This window comes from Zingiber officinale, chromosome 1B (assembly GCF_018446385.1).
Source record: "Zingiber officinale cultivar Zhangliang chromosome 1B, Zo_v1.1, whole genome shotgun sequence".
Lineage (NCBI taxonomy): Eukaryota > Viridiplantae > Streptophyta > Magnoliopsida > Zingiberales > Zingiberaceae > Zingiber > Zingiber officinale.
The window spans coordinates 122,248,166-122,274,639 of NC_055986.1; positions in this window are offsets into that span (position 1 = coordinate 122,248,166).

Below are 26,474 nucleotides of genomic sequence, written 5' to 3' on the forward strand. Positions count from 1 at the left end.
TAACTTTTGTATGAACATCTGTTTTGAAATATTTTGAAATGAGAATTACTTTGGTCAAATGTTTACATTTTATATTTATATATATGCCAATGTAGTTGTCCATTTAATTTATATTATAGATAACATGGTGTGTGGTGCCACACAAAAGATCATGTGATCGGTTCCTTATAAATTATAAATAGTAGCTCACAACCAAGATGGATTGGGATAAACCATTAGAACGGTTGTAGTGTAATTTGGTATTAGTCTGTCTTGACTATAAAATTACACTAGTACACTATGTGTGTATTGAGCAGAACTGTTTGAGGTTGTTTGATTTGTACTGACTACATAAAAGAATAAAATCTCTGTTATTATGGATGTGTGTCATCTTAATCCCTATATAATAATAAGCATGTATACTCAGTATTTATTTCTTTAACTTATCAATGGGTGAGATTTATTCGTTAAATCAATAGGCCCGATGAGTTGGGAGATAGTACTATTTATATAGTGTGTTGTTGATTATAGAAGAAATCTGTGTCCTAATTATTTAGGCTGATGATGTCCCCTTGAGGAGCTCATAAGGATTATCATGTAACCCTGTAGGTGGACTTAGTCCGGCATGATAAAAAAGTTGATTGGTACTACTCTTGGAATCATATGTTAATTAATTGAGTTGTCAATAACTCATTTAATTAATGGACATACGATATCTTATCATTTAATTAACGCACTCATGATAAGAAGGAACTCATATTGTAATATGAGATTGGTGCGGTAGTTCAATAATAACCCTTTAGTGGTATGAGTTATTATTGATGAACTTGAGTTGAGTGTTCGGGCCGAACATAGGAAGCCCAAGCCCATTAGGAGACCTAAACCAATTCCTCCTCTAGGTCTCTGTTGTAGCCTCTATATAAAGCCTTGCATCCACTCATCTAGTTTTGTTTTTGGTTAATCTCATCTTCCTAGGGCTGGCGGCAAGGATTATAAAAGGGAGTAGGTGGCGACTCCAAAACCTAATTTTCCCTCAATTCCCTCCACCTCCTTGCTAGGGTCAGCGCCACCTCCTCCTCCTTGCTAGGGTCGGCGCCACCTCCACCTCCTTGCTAGGGTCGGTGCCTCCTCTTTGCTAGGGTCGGCGCCTCTTCCTTGCTAGGGTCGGCGCCCCTTGCTTAGCATCCTTTATGGACAGCGGCTTGGAAAAGAAGAGGAAGAGGAGAAGGTGTCTCATCCTAGAGCTTCTCTTGGTGGTCGACGGTTTGGAAACGAAGAAGGGAAGGGTGTTTGTTATCTTGGTAGATCGTCGCCCATACGACATCCAAGAAGATGAGAGGAATACAACAGAAGATCAAGAGGTCTTTGGTTACAAAGGAAAGGTACAACTAGTTCTTTGATTCCGCTGTGTAATTAGTTTTGTTTACTTTATATCGATCCTGAATACCAACACAAGAGGTTAGCAATCTTATGCTTCGATCAAGGTGTGCTTTGATCCGTCAAGCACTTGCTCGATTGATCAAACACATGTCTGATCGGACATGCGGGTTGCTAGGAAAAGTTTTGTACTTGTACAATTTTTATACAGGGGAAATTGAAATAGAACGAAATTCCAGCGCCTTCAAATACGATCTCAATGCGAAAAGCACGAGATTCATATCCCACAAGGATTTAGAAATAAGCCATAAGGAAACTCTGACCCTCCACCAGTAGAAAATCGAGACATGGAGAGTCGATGTGAAAGTACAACCCGGTATGCCGCGAGGAATCCTAGGCCATCATGTAGTTTAATTGACTAAACCTAATTTTTGTCATGCAGTAGGAAAAGTGGTTAATTAGAGGTCAAGGGATCTTATGATAGGGCCCCCCTAAGTTTAGATCACTAGCTGTAATCCTTCCGAAAGTAGACAATGATTAGTGTTGGTATGTCGTAGTACCAAAAGTTCACATTGGACACCATAGGATGGTCTACCTACATAAATACCCATTGAGGATAAGAAATCAAATATAGATTAGGTGTTTATAATTATTTGGGTGAAACTAAAGTCCTAGAATCACTTCCCATTCGGCTTTTTTTCTCTGCCTCCCTCAAACCTCTCTCAACTATTTCAACTCTCCTTCTCTCTTTCTCTCTTTTTCTAGTGACACACACCTGTGAGTCTCTAGATAACCTATTTTTTCATTCTGGGCCATGGATTTGCACCCCTGTGCATCCATGCATGAGAGAGAGAGTCTCTCCCAATATATTTGTTCATATCATGCATACATGTATAATAATATAAACCAATAATAATGCCATGAAACTCCTAATGTGGGACTAAATTCATACATAAAGGAGTCTCCTTCCACCTCTTGTTTTCCATTCATATTTCTAGCAATCCCCCATATGAATGGAAATAGGGTATATGATAGCATTCAACAGTTGAGTCCAGTATATGACAAGTAGGTTTTATCCTTTGAACCTTCCCCTTGTGAAGATCTATTTGCTTACTAGCTAACAGTAGAGATGATGTTCTTGAACTATTCTACCGCCTGTATAAGCATTGACATATCTCACCCAGGACTTTCCCTGATACAACTCAGTTCTCATGAGTGTGTTCATTTTCGGCTGTGAATACACCTTGTTCTGTAAGAAGCTCTAAGATGTATGCTTCCAATAGCATTCCATATTACTCTACTGTATCATTAAAAGATGTATGTTTAACCTTCATCCTTCATTGATCTATTGGATTGTTCTCTTATAGTGAGCAACTTATTGATACAATTAGATTGTCTATTTGAACCTAGTTCTTGGGATCTCCAATCTGCATAGGTTGGGTTCCTTTACAACATTTCTTATCAGCATTAGGCTTATCCCTCGTGATGAACTTGCAACTAACTCTCTATTTAATCCTTTGGTTAACAGATCTACTAGGTTATCCTTTGACTTCACATAGTCAATAGTAATAACTCTTGTTGAGAATTATTGTCTTATGATATTATGTCTGCGATGTATATATCTAGATTTACCATTATACGATGACTCTATGTCTGGCCAATTGTTGATTGACTATCATAATGTATGAAAATTATCGGTATTAGTTTCGGCCATCTTGGAACACCTTCTAAGAATTGTCATAGTCATTTAGCTTCTTCACCATATTTGTTAAGAGCTACAATCCTATAAGTAATCAAGTAATGGTATACACTTAGGCACATCTAATAGTATCCTCCCCAACGGAGTCACTACTGTTATTTGTGTGACCAAAGGAAAATCAACTATTAATTATATTTGTCATAAAGTTAGGTTGACAAGATAATAAAATTAATGGGTAAAACCCCTCTTACAAATGTTTGAATTTGTATACGTCCACACTAACGTGGCATACAAAATTCATGGTGTTTGAGGTAATTTTATTTGTCATAAAGTTAGGTTGACAAGATAATTAATGGGTAAGACCCTCCTCTTACAAATGTCTGAATTTGTATACGTCCACACTAACGTGACATACAAAATTCACGGTGTTTGAGGTGTTGGTGAATTTAAATGATATTGTTTTGAGGAATCAATATTATTTTAAATTCAAAATTTTGACCAAATATTTGATCAAAGTCAGACCAACTATTAATTTTATTTGTCATAAAGTTAGGTTGACGAGATAAAATTAATGGATAAAATATCCTCTTAAAGTTTGAATTTATATACGTCCACACTAACGTGGCATACAAAATTCATGAGGATTTTGAGGTGTTGGTTTTGACCAAATATTTTTTGTGATTCTTAGGATTTCAAATGTTTGTCAATCCCCTAGCTGTTATACTATAGAATAGACTTAGTAATCCCAATTATAATGATTGGAAACAAAACTTGGATACTAAGGTGGGCAGTGTTGGTTAGTCCTAGGAAAACGTACCGGTTCCACTGTACAAAAATTTTATACAAGCGTCGAACCTTTCCTTAAATAACCTATTGTGTTCTTTAGAAGTTAAATTAGGAATCGCAGACGGAACTTAACATCATTGATTCTAAATTTAACTTATATGTTCTTAATGGTTTAGATTTGAATCGCAAGCGGAACTTAACACTATTGATTCAAATCCACCTATGTTATTAATTCCATTAAATATTAATTTCTAAAATTAGCTTCCAGGACTGCATGGCGAGGCACATGGCCTTCTTGGATATGGGAGCAACCACCACCGCCTAGACAAAGCCTTTTAAAGAAAGTTAATATTTAATTTTCTTAAATAACTCTAGGTTAACCAAAAAGAACAATCGAATCATAAATTCAAAAAAGAAGAAAACACAAACTCGAAAAACTAATTCGAAGAACTAGATCTATTGCCTCTTGTGTTTGGAATTCTTACAAAGAAAAATAACTAGCATGATGCGGAAAACAATTGTTAATACCTTCTCTTTGTATGCTAATGACTTCGAGATCTTCTGTCGTATTCCTCGCCTCGCCTTGGACGTCGTGTGGGCGACGATCCTCCAAGATGAACACCACCCAAAGAGCTTTCTTCTTCCTCCTCTAAAATTCGGCCACCACCACCAATTTAGGAACCAAAGAGAGCAAGGGAAAGGGAAGGGGAGAGATCCGGCCATCATGAGAGAGCACAAGCAAGAGACTAGAATTAGATGCCTCCTTCTTCTTCTTCTCCTTCTCCTCCTTGTATCCGGCCACTTAAAGAAACCACAAGCAATATGTGGCCGGCCCTAGCATGATAAAGAGCTAGGGGTCGGCCCTAAGGAGGAGACTAGAGAGAAGAAAGAAAAAGAATTCATTAACCCATGAAGCCTCTCCTCCCCTTCTTTTATAATACTTGCCCAAGGCAAATAAGGAAAATTTTTTTACAAAAATTAAAATCTTCCTTTAGTTTTTCCTTTTCCCTTTTTTTTTTTCCCTTTTCTTTCCTCTTGATTGAACCAATCACCAAATCAATGGTTGGATGGATCTAATCTTGGCTGGCCCCTTGCTTGAGCACCAAGCAAGGTGGCCGGCCACTTATAGGAAGAAAAGAAAATTTTTATAAAATTTTACAAGAAGAAAACATCTTATAAAACTTTACAAGCTCTCTTTCCTAAAGTGGATGTTAAAAAGGAAAGCTTTTAAAAATTAAAACAATGTTTTAAAATTTAAAACTTCTCTTATAAAATTTCCTTTTTTAACATGGTGATAGAAAATTTAAATTTTAAAACTTCTCTTCCTTTTTTTCTTAAACCATGAGGATGATTAAAAAAGAAAAGTTTTAAAACTTTAAAACTTTCTTTTAAAACATGTGGCCTAATTCAAATAAGGAAAGTTTTTAAATTTAAAATCTCTCTTTTAAAACTTGTAGTTTTCTACAAAGATAAGATTTTAAAAATTCAAAACACCCCTCCTTGTTTGAATTATTGTGGCCGGCCCTTCCTATGCTTGGACACCAAGCATAGGGCTGACCCTCTTGAGAGGAGATGCTTGGTCACCAAGAATTGGACTAACCCCCTTCTTAGACACCAAGATGGGCTTATATTTGGATGGACTTGAAGCTTTAATGAGGCTACGACAGGGACCTAGAGGAGAAATTGGTTTTGGCCTTTCGATGAGCTTGAGTATCCCGTGTTCACCCCGAACACACAACTCAAGTTCATCGATAATAACTCATTCCACTAGAGAGTTATTATCGCACTACCGCACCAATCCCAAATTACATTATAGGCTCCTTCTTATTATGAGTGTGTTAGTCTCCCTGTTTTTAAGATAATGAATGTCCACTAATTAAGTAAGTTACTGACAACTCACTTAATTAATATCTAGCTCCAAGAGTAGTACCACTCAACTTCATTGTCATGTCGGATTAAGTCCACCTGCAGGGTTTAACACGGCAATCCTTATGAGCTCCTCTTGGGGACATTCTCAACCTAGATAACTAGGACACATATTCCTTCTATAATCAACAACACACACTATAAGTAATATCATTTCTCAACTTATCGGACTTATTGACTTATCGAGTTAAATCTCACCCATTGATAAGTCAAAGAAATAAATACTAAATATATGTGTTTATTATTATATTAGGATTAAGAGCACACACTTCCATAACAACTAAGGTGTAGTTCTTTTATAAAGTCAGTACAAAAAGAACTTACTTAAAATGATCCTACTCAATACACTTGGAGTGTATCAGTGTAATTTATTAGTTAAGATAAACTAATAATTAATTACACTACGACTACTTTAACAGTTTGTTCCTTTCCATCTTAGTCGCGAGTAACTGTTTATAATTTATAAAGAACCGACAACATGATCTTTTGTGTGTGACACCACACACCATGTTGTCTACTATATAAATTAATTGAACAAATTACATTTAACAAATAAATATAGATATTGACCACTATGATTCTTTATTTCTAAATAAATGTTTATACAAAAGCTAGGCTTTTAGTATACACTCTAACAGGCAGTCCTCTCAGAACTGAGAATAATAAAGGTGTATTTTATTCATTAGTTGTTGAAATATATTTAATGGTGTTATCTACCAGTACCTGGTGTGTAGATACAGAAACCACTGATCATGTCTGCAATTCATTGCAGGGGTTTCAGGAAACCCGACAACTATATAAAAGGGAAATCACCGTCTACATGGACACTGCTGCAAAAGTAGCAACTGTTGTAGTGGGAGATATTTATAGGAATTGATTTAGAGAAATTGTCTTTATGTACCAAGTTTTAGAAAGAACTTGATTTCGGTTTCTAAACTATTAAAGAATAGATATTCTGTCTATTTTGATAACAAAGTTGTTTCAAGAAAAATAGGGAAGTTATCTGTTCTGGTATGTTGGTTGGTAATTTAAAAATTCAACAACTCCCACGATGCAACAAAATTAATAACACATCTTCTAACTCTAATAAGAGAAAATAACCTTCGAAAATGAACCAAACATATCTTTGGCATCTAAGACTAGGTCATATTAACTTGAGTAGGATTCAAAAGTAAATAGCCAATGGACTTTTGGGTTCATTGGTAGTGGAAAATTTTCCAAACATGCGAGTCTCGCTTGAAAGGGAAAATGACCAAGAGACATTTTAAGGCCAAGGGGTATAGAGCCAAAGATGTGTTGGAATTGGTTCATTATGATTTGTACTTATGACTATCCAGACGAGAGGTGATTTCGAATATTTCGTCTCTTTAATAGATGACTATTCGAGATATGGGTACTTTTTACTTAATGTTCCACAAGTCTAAGTGTTTTGATAAGTTCAAAAAGTACAAGGCTGATGTGGAGAACGTCATGGTAAAAGTATCAGGACACTATGGTGAGATTGTAGTGGAGAGTACCTCTTAGGAAAGTTTAAGAGTCAATTATCAGAAGTCGGGATTCAATCCCAACTGACTGCACCTGGTACACCCCAACAGAATGGTGTGGCAGAACGAAGGTATAGAACTCTTATGGAAATGGTTAGATCAATGATGAGTTAATAAGAATTACCTAATTCATTTTGGGGATATACTCTTGAAATGGCAGTAAACTTAGTAACTTCCAAGTCAGTACCCTCTACTCCCATAGAATTATAGAATGGACGTAAGCTTAGTCTGAAGCATATTCGGATTTGGGGTGGTCCAGCACTTGTGCTGAAGGGAGACACTGAATTACGAACAGAAGTTCACTTGTTTGTGGGATATCCTAGAGAAATGAAAGGAGGTTTAGTCCTAAAAATCAGAAGGTCATTGTTAGCATCAATGCCCGATTTTTAGAAGAGGACTATGTAATGAATCACAAGCCCATAAGTAAAATTGTTCTTGAGGAAATAAGAGAAGACACGTATAAATCTAGTACCAACAGTACAAGATGAAATATCACAAGAAACTGCAACACATATCACAAATGATACACAATTATAGACAGTGTCTCGTCGTAGTGGGAGGGTTGTGAGGCAACCTAAAAGATTCACATTTTTGGGAGAGTCATTGGACTTGATCCTAGATAAACATGAACTTGATCCCTGAACATATGACGAAGCACTCCAAGATAAAGATGCAGCATCTTGGCAAATAGTAATAAAGTCAAAAAAAAATAGAATCTATGTATTCTAACAAAGTCTGGGAGCTAGTAGAACCATTAAATAGTATAAAAGCTATTGGATGAAAATGGATCTACAAAAGAAAAAGAGGGACAGAAGGGAAGGTGGAAACCTTCAAAGCAAGGCTTGTTGCGAAGGGGTATACTCAGAAAAAGGGAATCAATTATGAGGAAACCTTTTCGCCAGTAGCTATGCTTAAGTCTATCCAGATACTCTTATCTATTGCTGCTCATATGGATTATGAGGTTTGGCAAATGGATGTCAAGACAGCTTTCATTAACGGAAGTCTTGAAGAAAACGTTCATATGAAACAACCAGAGGGGTTTATTGCAAAGGGCAAAGAGCATCTAGTATGTAAGCTTAATTGGCCTATTTATGGACTGAAGTAAGCTTCAAGGTCTTGAAACATCCGGATTAATGAAGTAATCTAATCCTATGGATTCATTCAGTGTCTGGATGAGTGTTGTGTATACAAGAAATGTGATGGAAACGTGGTGGTATTTCTTGTACTATACGTAGATGACATTTTGTTAGTTGGAAACAATATCAAAGTGTTGTTGGAAGTAAGGGCATGGTTGTCCAAGCAATTCGATATGAAGGACTTAGGAGTATGTGCACATATTCTTGGGATTAAGAGATCACAAAAAAAGAATGTTGTGTTTATCCCAAGCTTCATATATTGATACGATCCTAGCTTGTTTTAGCATGCAAGACTCTAAGAAAGGTTTTTTACCTTTTAGGCATGGAGTATCTTTATCTAAAGAGATATCTCCGAACACATCAAACAGATAGAAGAAGTAAAAGCAGCTTCTTAAGTTGTAGGAAGCCTAATGTATGCTATGTTATGCATGAGATAGGATATCTGTTTTATCGTGGGCATGGTCAGTAGATATCAAAGTAATCCAGGACAGGGGCATTGGACTATCATAAAGCATATATTAAAGTACCTGAGAAGGACTAGAGATTATATGCTAGTTTACCAAGCAGATGATTTGCTCCCTATGGGTTACACGGATTTTGACTTCCAATCAGATAGAGATAATAATAAGTCTACCTCGGGGTTTGTATTTACTTTAGGAGGTGGAGCCATAACTATGGAGGAGTATTAAGCATAGATACTTTTTCGTACTCCACCATGGAAGCTGAGTATATGACAGCCTCTGAGGCAGCCATAGAAGCTATATGGCTCAGAAACTTCATGATGGACTTAAATGTGATTCCTGGTTTGTCCAAAAATTATTACAGTGTATTGTGATAAAAAGTTGTGCAGTAGCAAACTTGAAGGAACCACGAGCTCATAAGGCAAGTAAACACATAGAGCGCAAGTACTACCCAATACGAGACATCGTATAACGAGGAGAAGTTGTTGCCACCTATATTGCATCAGATGATAACCTGAGAGATCTTTTCACTAAGGCCCTTAAGGCAAGAGCTTTTGATGGGCATGTTGAGGGGTTGGGAATCAGATATATGGCAGGGTATATGGCAGCATAGTCTTTTAGTATAAGTGGGAGATTGTTAGAGTGTATACTAATTACACCAGTCGTAGTGTAATAAGATATTAATTTATCTTGACTATAAAATTACACCAGTATACTCTAAGTGTATTGAACAGAACCATTTAAGGTAAATTTTTTTTATACTGACTGCATAAAAGAACAAGACCTTTGTTATTATGGAAGTGTGTGCTCTTAATCATGATATAATAACAAGCACATATACTCAATATTCATTTATTTAATTTATCAAAGGTGTGATTTAGTTCGATAAATCAATAGGCCCGATAAGTTGGAAAATGGTATTATTTATATGGTGTGTTGTTGATTATAGAATAAAACTGTGTCCTAGTAATCTAGGTAGATAATGTCCCCAAGAGGAGCTCATAAGGATTGTCATGTAAACCCTGCAGGTGGACTTAGTTCGACATGATGATAAGGTTGAGTGGTACTACTCTTGAAGCTAGATATTAATTAAAGTGAATTATCAGTAACTCATTTAATTAGTGGATATTCAATATCTTAAACATAGGGAGATTAACACACTCATGATAAGAAGGAGCTCATATAGTAATATGAGATTGGTGTGATAGTTCAATAATAACTCTTTAGTGGTATGAGTTATTATTGATGAACTCGAGTTGGGTGTTTAGGGTGAACATGGGAAGCTCAAGTTCATCGGGAGACCAAAACTAATTCCTCCTCTCGGTCCCTATCATAGCCTCTTAGTTATAAAGTCTTATACCCACCTAAACCTACCTTCTTACCCATCCCAAGATGGTCGGCCAAGCCAAGCTTGGAGCCCAAGCAAGGGTCGGCCAAGACAAGGCTTGGATGGGTTGAAGTGTGGCCGGCCTAGCTTGAACCCAAGCTTAGGTGGCTGGCCACAATAAAATTAAAAGGATTTTATTTTTAAAAAATCTTTCCTTATGTGGAAGCCATGATTTAAAAGAGAGTTTTAAAATTAAATCTTTCCTTTTATAGTTTCTACAAAAGATTAAGAGAAAGGTTTTGATATCTTTCCTTATTTGTAGATTGAAAAGAAGATTTTAATTTTGGAGAAAACTTTCCTTATTGTAATTATCCAAATGTTTTAATAGAGAGATTTTAATTTATAAAAGTTTCCTTTTATAACCAACCATGAAGGAAATTTTTAAAGAGAAATTTTTATTTTAAAAATTTCCGGAAACAAATAAGGAAGTTTTAATTTTGTGTTTAAAACTTTCCTTGTTTGGAGGATTGGAGGTGGCCGGCCAATAGAAACAAGAAAAGGACATTTTAATTTTCCTTTCATTGGCAAGGAAATTAAGAAAGTTTTAATTAAAACTTTCCTTATTTGCCAAGACCAAGGAATATAAAAGAGAGGGTTGAGGTGTCTTACCTTACAACAATAGATCTTCTATTATTCCTCTCTTCCTTAGTGGTGGTCAGCCCTCTCTTCCTCTTCCTCTCCTATTCTTCTTCCTTGTGTGGCCGGCGGCATCTTCATCTCAAGGAGCTTGGTGGTGGTCGGATCTTGTTAAAGGAAGAAGGAGATATAAGAGGCTTTGTTTCTTAGCATTCCTTGGAGCTTGGTTGGTGGTCGAAAGTTCTTCATCTCTTGAAGATTGTTGGTGGTCGAAACTTGCTTGGAGAAGAAGGAAGCTTGGGTGGATTCTCATCTCGGTAGATCGTCGCTCACACGACGTCCGAGATAAGAAGAGGAATATGACAGAAGATCGTGAGGTCTATAAGCTACAAAAGGTATAACTAGTTATTAGTTTCCGCATCATAACTAGTTCATCTTTTTGTTTAAATCTTGAAATACCAAACACAAGAGGCTAGTGATTCTAGGTTTTCGGATTTATGATTCGAGTTTGTGTTTCTTTTGTTTTTTCGATCTTGTGATTTGATTGTTCTTAATGGTTAAACCTAGGGTTACTATAAGGAGATTAAATATTGAATTTCTTTGAAAGTCTTTGTCTAGGAAGTGGTGGATGCTCCCATAACCAAGAAGGCCTAGTGTCTCGTCATGTTTAACCTGGAAGTCAATCTCTGAAATTAATATTTAATCAAATTTATAACATGGGTGGATTTGGATTAATAATGTTAAGCATCGTTTGCAATCCAAGTCTAAACCTCTAAGAACAGATAAGTTGAATTTGGAATCAATAATGTTAAGTTCTGTTTGCGATTCTAAATTTAATTTCTAAAGAACATAATAGGTTATTAGGAAGGGTTCAGGCTTGTACAAAAATTTTTTACAGGGGAACCAGTACGATATTCCAGAATAACAACCAACAATTGGTATCAGAGCTAGGGTTTACCTCTGTGTGTTTGGTTTTCAATTTAATTATGCACATGTCATACATAATTTAGGCAGGATAATAGTAGGATATGCTAACTCTGTGGTTGCAGGCTCCAACTATTATGGCTTATAGTGATTGTGTGTGATTGGACCCTTGGATATGTCAAGGGTATTTTATGTGTGTGCATGATTGTATGTATTAAATACAGCAGGAGCTGTATTAGTTTTAGGATTTTACATTTTTGTTTCGATCTAGATTACATATACATTCCTTCGTGGAATATAAGATCGATAAATGTAAAATTCTATTTTTGTCACGGATCGTATCCTTGCGATGCGTGGTACTATTTATGGACCAGAGGTGCAGCGGAAAAAGAAGTAAGATAGATGCAGCGACTAGATCCGATTGCGGTGGCTAAAGATGACAGCAGCTAGGGTTGGTAGCATATGGAGGATAGTGATGGAAAAGACCATAATAGTTGGAAAATTACTTTTCCATATTTATTGCTTTATTTGCTGTGATTGTTGGTTAGTTCTAGGAAAATCGTACCGGTTCCACTGTACAAAAATTTTGTACAAGTGTTGAACCTTTCCTTAAATAACCTATTGTGATCTTTAGAAGTTAAATTAGGAATCGCAGACAAAACTTAACATCATTGATTCCAAATTTAACTTATTTGTTCTTGATAGTTTAGATTTGGATCGCAAGCGGAACTTAACACTGTTGATCCAAATCCACCTATGTTATTAATTCCATTAAATATTAATTTCTAAAATTGGCTTCCAGGACTGCATAGCGAGACACATAGCCTTCTTGGATATGGGAGCAACCACTACCGCCTAGACAAAGCCTTTTAAGGAAAGCTAATATTTAATTTTCTTAAATAACTCTAGGTTAACCAAAAAGCACAATCGAATCACAAATTTGAAAAATAAAGAAAACACAAACTCGAAAAACTAATTCGAAAAAGTAGATCTAATGTCTCTTGTGTTTGGAATTCTTACAAAGAAAAATAACTAGTATGATGCGGAAGAAAAATACTAGTTATACCTTCTCTTTGTATGCTAATGACCTCGAGATCTTCTGCCGTATTCCTCGTCTCGCCTTGGACGTCGTGTGGGCGACGATCCTCCAAGATGAACACCACCCAAAAGCTTTCTTCCTCTTCCTCTAAAATTCGGCCACCACCACCACCAAGTAGAAGAGAGCAAAGTGAAAAGAAGAGGGGAGAGGGAGGGTCGGCCACCAAGAGAGATTCCACCAAGAGAATAAGAATTGATGTCTCATGAGGCATCCTCATCCCTTCTTTTATATTACTTGCACAAGGCAAATAAGGAAAGACTTTTTACAAAAGTTAAAATCTTCCTCATGGTTTTCCTTTTCCCTTTTATTTTTCTTTTTTCTTTCCTCTTGATTGAATCAATCACCAAACATTAATTGGATGATGATTTTTTTTATTTTGTTTAGGCTGGCCCCTTGCTTGGGCACCAAGCAAGGTGGCCGGCCACCTCATCAAGGAAAGAAATAAAAAAAATTTATAAAATTTTATAAGCTCTTATAAAATTTTACAAGCTCTCTTCTAATTTCCTAAAGTATGAGTTAAAAAAGGAAAGTTTTAAAAAATTAAAACCATGTTTTAAAATTTAAAACTTCTCTTATAAAATTTCCTTTTTTAACATGGTGATAGAAATTTTAAATTTTAAAACTTCTCTTCCTTTTTTTTCTTAAACCATGAGGATGATTAAAAAAGAAAAGTTTTAAAACTTTAAAACTTTCTTTTAAAACATGTGGCCTAATTCAAATAAGGAAAGTTTTTAAATTTAAAATCTCTCTTTTAAAACTTGTAGTTTTCTACAAAGAGAAGATTTTAAAAATTCAAAACACCCCTCCTTGTTTGAATTATTGTGGCCGACCCCTACATGCTTGGGCACCAAGCAAAGGGCCGGCCCTTTAAGAGGAGATGTGGCCGGCCATTGCTTGGTCACCAAGCAATAGACTGACCCCGTTCTTGGACACCAAGATGGGCCTTTCTTTGGATGGACTTGAGAGTTTAATGAGGCTACGATAGGGACCTAGAGGAGAAATTGGTTTTGACCTTCCGATGAGCTTGAGTATCCCATGTTCGCCCTGAACACACAACTCAAGTTCATCGATAATAACTCATTCCACTAGAGAGTTATTATCGCACTACCGCACCAATCCCAAATTACATTATGGACTCCTTATTATGAGTGTGTTAGTCTCCCTGTGTTTAAGATTACGAATGTCCACTAATTAAGTAAGTTACTGACAACTCACTTAATTAATATCTATCTCCGAGAGTAGTACCACTCAACTTCATCGTCATGTCGGACTAAGTCCACCTGCAGGGTTTAACATGACAATCCTTATGAGCTCCTCTTGGGGACATTCTCAACCTAGATAACTAGGACGCAGTTTCCTTCTATAATCAACAACACACACTATAAGTAATATCATTTCTCAACTTATCGGGCCTATTGATTTATCGAACTAAATCTCACCCTTTGATAAGTCAAAGAAATAAATACTAAATATATGTGCTTGTTATTATATTAGGATTAAGAGTACACACTTCCATAATAACTAATGACTCATTCTTTTATTATGTCAGTATAAAAAGAACTTGCCTTAATTGGTCCTACTCAATATACTTAGAGTGTACTAGTGTAATTTATTAGTCAAGATAAACTAATACCTAATTACACTACGACTATACCAATGGTTTGTTCTTTTCCATCTTAGTCGTGAGCAACTGTTTATAATTTATAAAGAGCTGATGACATGATCTTCTGTGTGTGGCACCACACACCATGTTATCTACTTTATAAATTAATTGAACAACTATATTTAACAAATAAATATAGACATTTGACCAATGTGATTCTTTTATTTCAAAAATAAATGTTTACAAAAGCTAGGCTTTTAGTATACACTCCAACAGTGATGTGTGTGTGCATGATTAAAATTTCTCACCTTAAATAACTAAGTGGGAGAGGGATTAGTAAATAAATTCCACGGTCTCCATTACTGGTTTGTAAGTGATGCAACAAACTTACGTGTTGGCTCTGAGTGCCTCCCTCCACAACGGATGAGTTTATTTGCGGATCACTAGGTCAAACTTCCTTTATGGATGGTTATAGGAAATTATTTAGGAGTGTGCGATCTTCTCCAACTGAAGGGGCACAATCTTATTTAATGGACTAAGTATCAAGTAATGGTATACACTTAGGCGTATTTAATTGTATTTTCCCCAACGGAGTCACTGTTATTATTTGTGTGGCCAAAAGAATACCAACTTTTAATTTTATTTGTCATAAAGTTAGGATGACAAGATAATAAAATTAATGGGTAAGACCCTCCTCTTACAAATGTTTGATTTTGTATACGTCTACACTAATGTGGCATGCAAAATTCATGGTGTTTTAAGGTGTTGGTAAATTTAAATAGTATTGTTTGAGGAATCAATATTATTCTAAATTTAGAGTCTTGACCAAAACTTATTTTGTGATTCTTAGGATGACTTTCAACCCACTGGCTATTACACTGAAAGAGAACAAACTTACTGGTCCCAACTACATAGATTGGAAAAGAAACCTAGACATTGTCCTAACTGCTGAAGGCTATAAGTTTGTACTGTTAGAGGTTTACCCTAATGTGCCTAACGACGATTCTAGTGAAGAGGAGATTGAGCATCATAGGAAATGAGTCAAGGCAGATGAGATGGTGCGATGTTACATTTTGGCTTCAATGTTAAATGTACTGCAACATCAGCATCAGGACTTGCCAACTGCCTATGACATGATGAACAATCTCAAGAAACTCTTCGGTCACTAGAATCGGGTTGACAGGCAAGACTGTATGATCTCTAGGTATTGGACTAAAAGCATGAATGAAGAAGCTTTAAGGCTAGTGCTTCATTTGCAAGCAGTCTGGACATTTGTAAGCGGAATGTCCTCGTAGGAAGAGAACAATATAGGTATATCTTATTCTCTAGTAGTTGAAACATGTTTAATGGTGTTATCTACCGGTACCTGGCGTGTAGATATGATAACCACTGATCATGTATGCAAATCATTACAGGGGTTCCAAGAAATCTGACAACTACACGAAGAAGAAATCACTATTTACATGGGCAATGCTGCAAAAGTAGCAGCTGTTGTAGTGGGAGATGTTTATCCTCTAATAGGAATAAAACATGGATTTTGAGAAATTATCTTTACGTACCAAGTTTTAAAAAGAAATTTCAGTTTCTAAACTATTCAAAGAACTTGATATTCTGTCTATTTTGATAACAAAGTTGTTATCAAGAAAAATAGGGAAGTTATCTATTCTGGTACATTGGATTGCAATTTATATTCTAAATCCAAAAACTCCCACGATACAACAAAGAAAAATTAATAACACATCTTCTAACTCTAATAAGAGAAAGCAACCTTCGGAAATGAACCAATCATATCTTTGGCATATATGACTAGGTCATTTTAACTTGAGTAAGATTCAAAGGATAATAGCCGATGAACTTTTGGGTTCATTGGTGGTGGAAAACTTTCCAACCTGTGAGTCTTACTTAGAAGGAAAAATGACCAAGAGACTTTTTAAGACTAAGGGGTATAGAGCCAAAGATGTGTTGGAACTAGTTCATTCTGATTTGTGTGGTCCTATAACTATCCAGGCAAGAGGTAGTTTCGAATATTTCATCTATTTTATAGATGACTATTCGAGATACGAGTATATTTACTTAATGTGCCACAAGTCTGAGTGCTTTGATAAGTTTAAAGAGTACAAGGCTGAAACATCATGGTAAAAGTATCAAGACACTACGGTGTGATCGTAGTGGTAAGTACCTCTTAGGAAAATTTAGGAGTCACTTATCAGAAGTCGGGATTCAATCCCAATTGTCTGCACCTGGTATACCTCAACAGAATGGTGTGGTAGAAAAAAGGAATAGAACTCTTATGGAAATGGTTAGATCGATGATGAGTTATTAAGAATTGTCAAATTAATTTTGGGGATATGCTCTGGAAATAGCAGTGTACATTCTGAATATAGTACCTTCTAAATCAGTACCCTCTACACTCATGGAATTGTGGAATGGGTGTAAGCCTAGTCTAAGTCATATTTGGATATGAGGTAGTCCAGCACATGTGCTGAAGGGAGACACTGACAAGTTGGAATCACGTACAGAAGTTTGTCTGTTTGTGGGATATCCTAAAGGAACGTTAGGTGGTTTGTTTTATAATCCTAAAAATCAGAAGATCATTGTTAGCACCAATGCTTGATTTTTAGAGGAATATTATGTAATGAACCATAAGCCCATGAGTGAAATTGTTCTAGAAGAAATGCGAGAGGACACGCCTACTTTAGTACCAATAGTGCAAGATGAAATATCACAAGAAACTGCAACACGTATCACAAATGATACACAACAACAGATAGTGCCTCGTCGTAGTGGGAGGGTTGTTAGGTAACCTAAATGATTCATGTTTTTGGGAGAGTCGTCGGACTTGATTTCAAGTAAACATGAACCTGATCCCTGAACATATGACGAAGCACTCCAAGATAAGGATGCAGCATCTTGGCAAAGAGCAATGAATTCAGAAATAGAATATATGTATTCTAACAAAGTCTGGAGCTAGTAGAACCATCAAATAGTGTAAAAGCTATTGGATGTAAGTGGATCTACAAAAGGAAAAGAGGGATAGATGGGAAGGTGGAACCCTTCAAAGCAAGGCTTGTTGCGAAGGGGTATACTCAGAAAAAGAGAATCGATTATGAGGAAACCTTTTCGCCAGTAGCTATACTTAAGTCTATCCGGATACTCTTATCTATTGCTGCTCATATGGATTATGAGGTTTGGAAAATGGATGTCAAGACAGCTTTCCTTAACGGAAGTCTTGAAGAAAACATCCATATGAAGCAACCAGAGGGGTTCATAGCAAAGGACAAAGAGCATCTAGTTTGTAATATCAATCGGTCTATTTATGGACTGAAGCAAGTTTCAAGGTCTTGGAACATCCGGTTTAATAAAGTAATCCAGTCGTATGGATTTATTCAGTGTCCGGATGCATCTTGTGTATACAAGAAGTGTGATGGAAACATGGTGGTATTTCTTGTACTATGTGTAGATGACATTTTGTTAGTTGGAAACAATATCAAAGTGTTGTCGGAAGTAAGGGTATGGTTGTCCAAGCAATTCGATATGAAGGACTTGGGAGAATGCGCATATATTCTTGGGATCAAAGTAATAAGGGATCGCAAGAAAAGAATATTGTGTTTATCCCAAGCTTCATATATCGATACAATCCTAACTCGTTTTAGCATGCAAGACTCCAAGAAAGGCTTTCTACCTGTTAGGCATGGAGTATCTTTATCTAAAGAGATGTCTCCGAAGACATCAAAAGAGATAGAAGAAATAAAGGCAGTTCCTTATGCTTCAGTTGTAGGAAGCCTAATGTATGCTATGTTATGCACGAGACCTGATATCTGTTTTGCCGTGGGCATGGTTAGCATATATCAAAGTAACCCTGGACAAGAACATTAGACTGCAGTAAAACATATATTAAAGTACCTGAGAAGGACTAGAGATTATATGCTGGTTTACCAAGCAGATGATTTACTTCCTGTGGAATACACGGATTTTGACTTCCAATCAGATAGGAACAATAGTAAGTCTACATCAGGCTATGTGTTTACTTTAGGAGGTGGAGCCATTACATGGAGGAGTATTAAGCAGAAATACGTTTCAGACTCAACTATGGAAGCTGAGTATGTGGTAGCCTCTGAGACAGCTAAAGAAGTTGTATGGCTTAGGAACTTTCTAATGGACTTGGATGTGATTCCTGGTTTGTCCAAAATTATCATAATTTATTGTGATAATAGTGGTGCAGTAGCAAACTCGAAGGAACCACGAGCCCATAAGGTGAGTAAACATATAGAGCGCAAGTACCACCTGATACGAGGCATCGTAAAGCGAGGAGAAGTTGTTGTCGCTAATATTGCATCAACAGATAACCTAGCAGATCCTTTCACTAAGGCCCTTCCGGCGAAAACTTTCGATCGGCATGTTGAAGGAATGGGAATCGGATGTATGGCAGCATTTATGACAGCATAGTCTTTTAGTATAAGTGGGAGATTGTTAGAGTGTATACTAAAAGCCTAGTTTTTTTGTAAACATTTATTTTGAAATAAAGAATCACATTGGTCAAATGTCTACATTATATGCTAAGTGGAGTTGTTCAATTAGTTTATATTGTAGATAACATGGTGTGTAGTGTCACACACAGAAGATCATGTTATCAGTTCCTTATAAATTATAAACAGTAGCTCACGACTAAGATGGATAGGAACAAACCATTGGAATAGTCATAGTGTAATTTGGTATTAGTTTATCTTGACTATAAAATTACACTAGTGCACTTTGAGTGTATTGAGCAGGACCATTTAAGGTAAGTTCTTTTTTTACTGACTGCATAAAAGGACAAGACCTTTGTTATTATGAAAGTGTGTGCTCTTAATCATGATATAATAACAAGCACATATACTCAATATTTATTTCTTTAATTTATCAAAGGGTGCGATTTAGTTCGATAAATCAATAGGCCCGATAAGTTGGGAAATGATATTATTTATATGGTGTGTTATTGATTATAGAATGAAATTGTGTCCTAGTAATCTAGGTTGATAATGTCCCCAAGAGAAGCTCATAAGAATTGTCATGTAAACCCTGCAGGTAAACTTAGTCCGACATGATGATAAAGTTGAGTGGTACTACTCTTGGAGCTAGATATTAATTAAAGTGAGTTGTCGGTAATTCATTTAATTAGTGGGCATTCAATATCTTAAACACAGGGAGATTAATACACTCATGATAAGAAGGTGCTCATATAGTAATATGGGATTGGTGCGGTAGTTCTATAATAACTCTTTAGTGGTATGAGTTATTCTTGATGAACTCGAGTTGGGTGTTCGGGGCGAACATGGGAAGCTCAAGTTCATCGGGAGACCAAACCAATTCCTCCTCTTGGTCCCTATCATAGCCTCTTAGTTATAAAATCTTATACCCACCTAAACCCACCTTCTTACCCATCCCAAGGTGGCCAACCAAGCCAAGCTTGGAGCCCAAGCAAGGGTCAACTAAGACAAGGCTTGGATGGGTTGAAGTGTGGTCGGCCTAGCTTGAACCCAAACTTAGGTGGTCGGCCACAATAAAATTAAAAGGATTTTATTTTAAAAAAATATTTCCTTATGTGGAAGCCATGATTTAAAAGAGAGTTTTAAAATTAAATCTTTCCTTTTATAGTTTCTACAAAAGATTAAGAGAAAGGTTTTGATATCTTTCCTTATTTGTAGATTGAAAGGAAGATTTTAATTTTGGAGAAAACTTTCCTTATTGTAATCATCCATATGTTTTAATAGAGAGATTTTAATTTATAAAAGTTTTCTTTTATAACCAACCATGAAGGAAATTTTTAAAGAGAAATTTTTATTTTAAAAATTTCCGGAAACAAATTAGGATGTTTTAATTTTGTGTTTAAAACTTTCCTTGTTTGGAGGATTGGAGGTGGCCGGTCAATAGAAACAAGAAAAGGAAATTTTAATTTTCCTTTCATTGGCAAGGAAATTAAGGAAGTTTTAATTAAAACTTTCCTTATTTGTCAAGACCAAGGAATATAAAAGAGAGGGTTGAGGTGCCTCACCTTACAACAATAGATCTTCTATTATTCATCTCTTCCTTAGTGGTGGTCAGCCCTCTCTTCCTCTTCCTCTCCTATTCTTCTTCCTTGTGTGGCCGGCGACATCTTCATCTCAAGGAGCTTGGTGGTGGCCGGATCTTGTTAAAGGAAGAAGGAGATATAGGAGGTTTTGTTTCTTAGCATCCTTTGGAGCTTGGTTGGTGGCCGAAAGTTCTTCATCTCTTGAAGATTGTTGGTGGCCGAAACTTGCTTGGAGAAGAAGGAAGCTTGGGTGGATTCTCGTCTCGGTAGATCGTCGCCCACACGACGTCCGAGATAAGAAGAGCAATATGACAGAAGATCGTGAGGTCTATAAGCTACAAAAGTATAACTAATTATTAGTTTCCGCATCATAACTAGTTCATCTTTTTGTTTAGATCTTGAAATTCCAAATACAAGAGGCTAGTGATTCTAGGTTTTCGAATTTATGATTCGAGTTTGTGTTTCTTTTATTTTTTCGATCTTGTGATTCGATTGTTTTTAATGGTTAAACCTAGGGTTACTATAAGGATATTAAATATTGAATTTCGTTGAAAGTCTTTGTCTAGGAAGTTGTTGATGCTCCCATAACCAAGAAGGCCTAGTGTCTCGCCATGTTTAACCTGGAAGCCGATCTCTGGAATTAATATTTAATCAAATTTGTAACATGGGTGGATTTGGATTAATAATGTTAAGCATCGTTTGCAATCCAAGTCTAAACCTCTAAGAACAGATAAGTTGAATTTGGAATCAATAATGTTAAGTTCTGTTTGCGATTCCAAATTTAATTTCTAAAGAACACAATAGGTTGTTAGGAATGGTTCAGGACTTGTATAAAATTTTTGTACAGGGGAACCAGTACGATATCCGGAATAACAACCAACAGTATGTAGATTCCTCAATTCTTCTATTATTTGAGTTTTATTTGTTGCAATTACGTCTTTAATTTGAAGTAAAATAGTTTTAAATTGGAGCTCAAAATGTTTGGATTGAAGTTCCCAATTTTTAGGCTTATTTTCTTTAATATATTGTGAAAGGCTTAGTATTTATTTCTTAGTAGGGATACTAAGTAATTGAGTTCGCTAAATCTTCCGTTCAATGAGTCTTGAGCGTCTTTTAGGAGATATGTATTTCTTTTTAAATCTCTTAGTATTTGTGTTTGTTGATTTAAAGTGATAGATACTTTTTCCAATACGAGTTTAGTTTGACTTTGTTGGGACTCTAAGTTAGTTCCTATACTGAGTAGTAGGTTTGTGACTATATTTAAGTGTGCCCTATCAGTTTAAAGACAATGGTTATATGTTCTAGATCTAAAATAATAACGTGTTTATGTTGATTTAGGATAACAATTTTTCAAGCTGGGAATTGGAGAGCTAGATTAAAAAATCTAATTTTTAAAATCCCTGAAAGTCTTTAGAATTATAAGTAATTCATGGTGATCTAAAGATCTTATTGCTTTGATACTAAAATTTTATGCTTCGGCCGAAGTTGTGTAAATTAGTGAATAATAAAAGTAAATAGTAATTGTGATTTGTGAACCGTAAATAAAAATGGTGAAGTTGGGTTTATGATGAATCTAGGCTAAGAGAGAAGATATCTTATTCTTTGTATCCTAATATCAATATATTTATTTTCATTTAGCATCACTTGTAAAGGATCTCATAGTCAATCGTTGCCTCAACTATTTTCAGGATTTTCAAGTTGAATGTCTTCCTTGCTTAGCCTACACAGGACTTATCCGGTCAGTAGTTTGCTTATTCCTTATACAATTTTTGTTCATATCAAGGTAGTTAGACAAGGACTGAGGAAGTTTTATATGATTAAATTTTATAAAAGAGAAATAAGATAGAATCTCCTATGAACTAAGTATAAGAAGTTAGTTACTATCTGATTTAGGTACTTCAATTGATCATTGTGAGTAATTGACTGATACCAATTTAGTTTAATTGATTTAATAGACTTCTAAATTTTAAAACTGAAATAAAATCAAAATAATTAAGATTTTTTTAAAAAAAAATCGCATTAACTGAATCAAGCTTTCGAATTTGATTAGTTCGATAGGTTATTACACAAGAAGTGACCACATAATTTTCACAATAACAAATGACTTTATTAAAAAAACTATAAAAAAAAGTATAAACATTCCAAATAATAAACAAATAAGAGACTATATATAATACTTTCTGTTCAAGGGCTCAGGATAATTTTTGATATTGTTGACAAAGCAGAACCAGGTAGACAATATATCGGAATCCAATTAATTAAAAAAAATTTAAACAAATCATCGATTTTTACTATTAAATTAAATAACTCAAACATTTAATTTATCAATCCATCAGTTGAATTGTATAGTTACTATCTGATTCAATTCAGATACCTTTATATATATATTTGTTAGAAGGGTTACTATAGTTTTTAATATATTCAATAACATGACAAGCTCCCCAATATATTAAAATCCGATTAATTAAATGTTTTAAAATAAATGATCAATTTTTACAACTGCAATTAAATAAATCAAACCAATATAAAATAGATTAATTTGATCAATTATCGAATTAGATGGACCTTTTAAGTCAGTTGTTATTGAACAATTAAATCCATCAATCAACTATTAAACATATTATTTTATCAATCAATCGAGTTGTATGGTTATTATATACTTTAAGTACATTTGTTGTGAGTAGTAGATGCCCGATTTAGTTTAATTTATTTGAATTCTAAATTTTAAAACCAAGATTAATAGAATCAAAATAATTAAGAATTTTGTTAAAAAAATCAAATTAGTTAAATCAAACATTCAAATTTGATGAGTTTGTTTGGCTATTATATTACACAATAATAAGGCAAAACGAACTTATATAATTATCAAATTTGATGAGTTTGTTCAGTGGAGTTTTGATATGTCACATCTATACTATGTGAGTATCTTAAAAAAAAAAATCATTTTGATTTTTTTTAATACTATAATTCAATCCTTAAATATTAAAATATATATATATATATATATATATATATATATATATAAACATATTTTTCTACTATTTATCTTAGGGCGGGTTGACGGAGACGCTGGGACGAACGTATTCATCTTTTGTCATAATATTATTCTACTATTTAATTTATGAATCAGTCTAATTTTATAATTAATTTGTAATTCTGGTATTGATATAGATTTAGTTTAATTAATTTAATAAAATTCTAAATTTTAAAATCTAATTAAAATAATCAAGAATTAAAAAAATACAATAACTGAATCATACTAGAAAAAGATTTACATTCAAATAATAAATCAAGAAGAGGATATATATAACACGAAACAAGGGAGGATATCCTCCATTTTCATCAGTAGAATCTCATAATATTATAGTTGCACCGTCGACAAAAGGGGTGGTCATCGATGTCACCCCCAGATCCACCCCTATATATATATATATATATAATCTTAAATTATACAATACCTTATGGTAAAAAGGTATATATATATATATATATATATATATATATATAACATCTTAAATTATACAATACCTTCTGGTAAAAAGGTTCATATAGTTTCTTATAATCTTGAAGAACCTTGAAAAGCCCGTAGTAAATGGAAATCCAGTTTTATTTTATAATTAAATAAATCAACCCGATATAAAATAGAATAATTAGGCCAGTTATAGAATCAACCTAACTTTTCTTGAGAGTGGATCAGTCGAGTTATATAATTATTGTTTGATTCAGGTATTTCAATTAACTATTGTGAGTAGTCGATTCCGATTTGATTTAATTGGTTTAATAAAATTTTAAATTTTAAAATTAAATCAAAAAAATCAAAAAAAAAAAAAAGTCGAACTAACTTAATCAAACTTTCAAATTCGATTAATTCAATTATTACACAATAGTAAGGCAAGAAAAACCTAAATAATTTTCACAATAATAAATTACTTTATTAAAAAACTACAATACGCAAAAAAAAAATATTATATATGTATATATATATAAAAGGAAGTAGGCAAGCTCCTAAATATTTTCAAAATCCAATTAATTAATTTTTTTAACAAAATGAAATATATTAATTCATGTGGCGTTTGGTTAAATGGCTAGAATAATTATGGATATGAGTTTAATAGTAAAATAAAATAAAAATGAGAATAAAAATGAAAACAATCTAGTTATATGAGTTTGATTGATTCCCATAAATCTAAAAATCATTTTTAAATTGTCATTCCCAAACTCATAATTCATACACTATTTTTATTATCATTTCATTCCCTTATTCTTAAACTCATCAACCAAGCACCCCTCAGTTGGTTATCAAATTAATCGAATTTTTTCTTATCCGTCCCTTGTTAGCGAAGAAATCAAATCCATAATCAACTATTAAACATATTATTCTGTTATTTGATTTATCAGAAAATCATTCGAGTTGTATAATAACCGTTTGATCCAGATAATTTAATTGACCGTTGTGAGTAATCCATTAATACCGATTTAGTTTAATTGATTTAACATAATTCTAAATTTTAAAGCCAAATTAAAATCGAAATAAACAAGAATTTTTTTTAAAAAAAATAAATTAACTGAATCAAACTTTCAGTTCGGTTGTTAAACAATAGTAAGGCAGGAAGAGCCTACATAATCTTAACAATAATAAATGACTTTATTATAAATAAATAAAATGAAAATATAAACATTCCAAATAATAAACCAACAAAGCCTACATAATTCTATAAGATATACATATATATATATATATATATAGATAATAACTATTGAAGTTATTAACAGTTAGATAATACTTTCTGGTGATACTCCGATAATGTTTAGATAGATTTTTTTTGGAAGCATGGCGATATATTATCACCAACTTGAGATAATTCATATACATAAAAAATAATAACTAATTTCTATTTGAAAGTATTCATCTGAATAATTAGAAGTGATTTAACTTGCTCTCTAACCTTTGCATCCAAATATGGCTCCACCATATTCTTAGCCTTTTCCTTGAGCTCCAACCACATAAGCCTTAACAGAGAATTCCTAAAGAAACCATAAAAGAAAGTGATCATGTTCGGATTCTGAGTCAGACGAAGACAGGCGGAGATGACGTTGGTGTTCATGGAGAGATGACTTTGATACACCTAGTGTATGTGCCCTGGAAGAATAAACCTCCACGTGGAACTTAAGAACAGAGGTGAAGAAACTGGTGGTACTTAGGCTCTGCGTATACTCAAATAAGCACACGGAGCGTAGAGACCAGAAACCAGGGATAAAGTCTCCGGCGCAGACCCTCCTATACTCAAGTCAGGTACTTTTTCCCAGAAGCACAGTATACGAAGGAAAAAAGAATTGTAGAAGACGAGTGCAAATGTGCGCGTGCGTACCTGGCTAAAGGAGAAGACCTTCCTTTTTATATGACACTGCGTACCTTCAAAGTCGGCATGTTATCAGGGAATGTCGAGTGTCAGGGTCTGTCAAGTGAGAGAAGATACACGGTGGCCTCCTATTGGTGGAAGGAAGATTTCATTCGCAGATGATAGCAGACCACTGGAATATTCCCAGACACATGATAGTTATTATTTGACAAGAGGTTATGATTCTCTGATATTGTTTGTCGCTTAGCGCTTTCCATCCTGTCCAGGTTTAACTACGGATAACTCGGGGTGATCGTTCAGATGTGCCACTTGACTTGAGTCTTGATGAGGAGGTTGAGTCGTGGCGACTCGCCTGGGCTTTGTCTGTTATCTGTATCTGAGACTATGGTGAGGGACCCATCCTCCACGCCTTGATTGCTGCAAAGTCGACCGAGAGTTGTTTTAGTGAAAATACCCAGCCTGCTCACACGGTCAGAGCTAGGGAAGTCTAATCAGTCGAGGGTAGGTCAGGAACTAATCCAGGGCGTCTCTTACGTCTCAGATCTGGAGACTTGCCTTGCCTGTATCC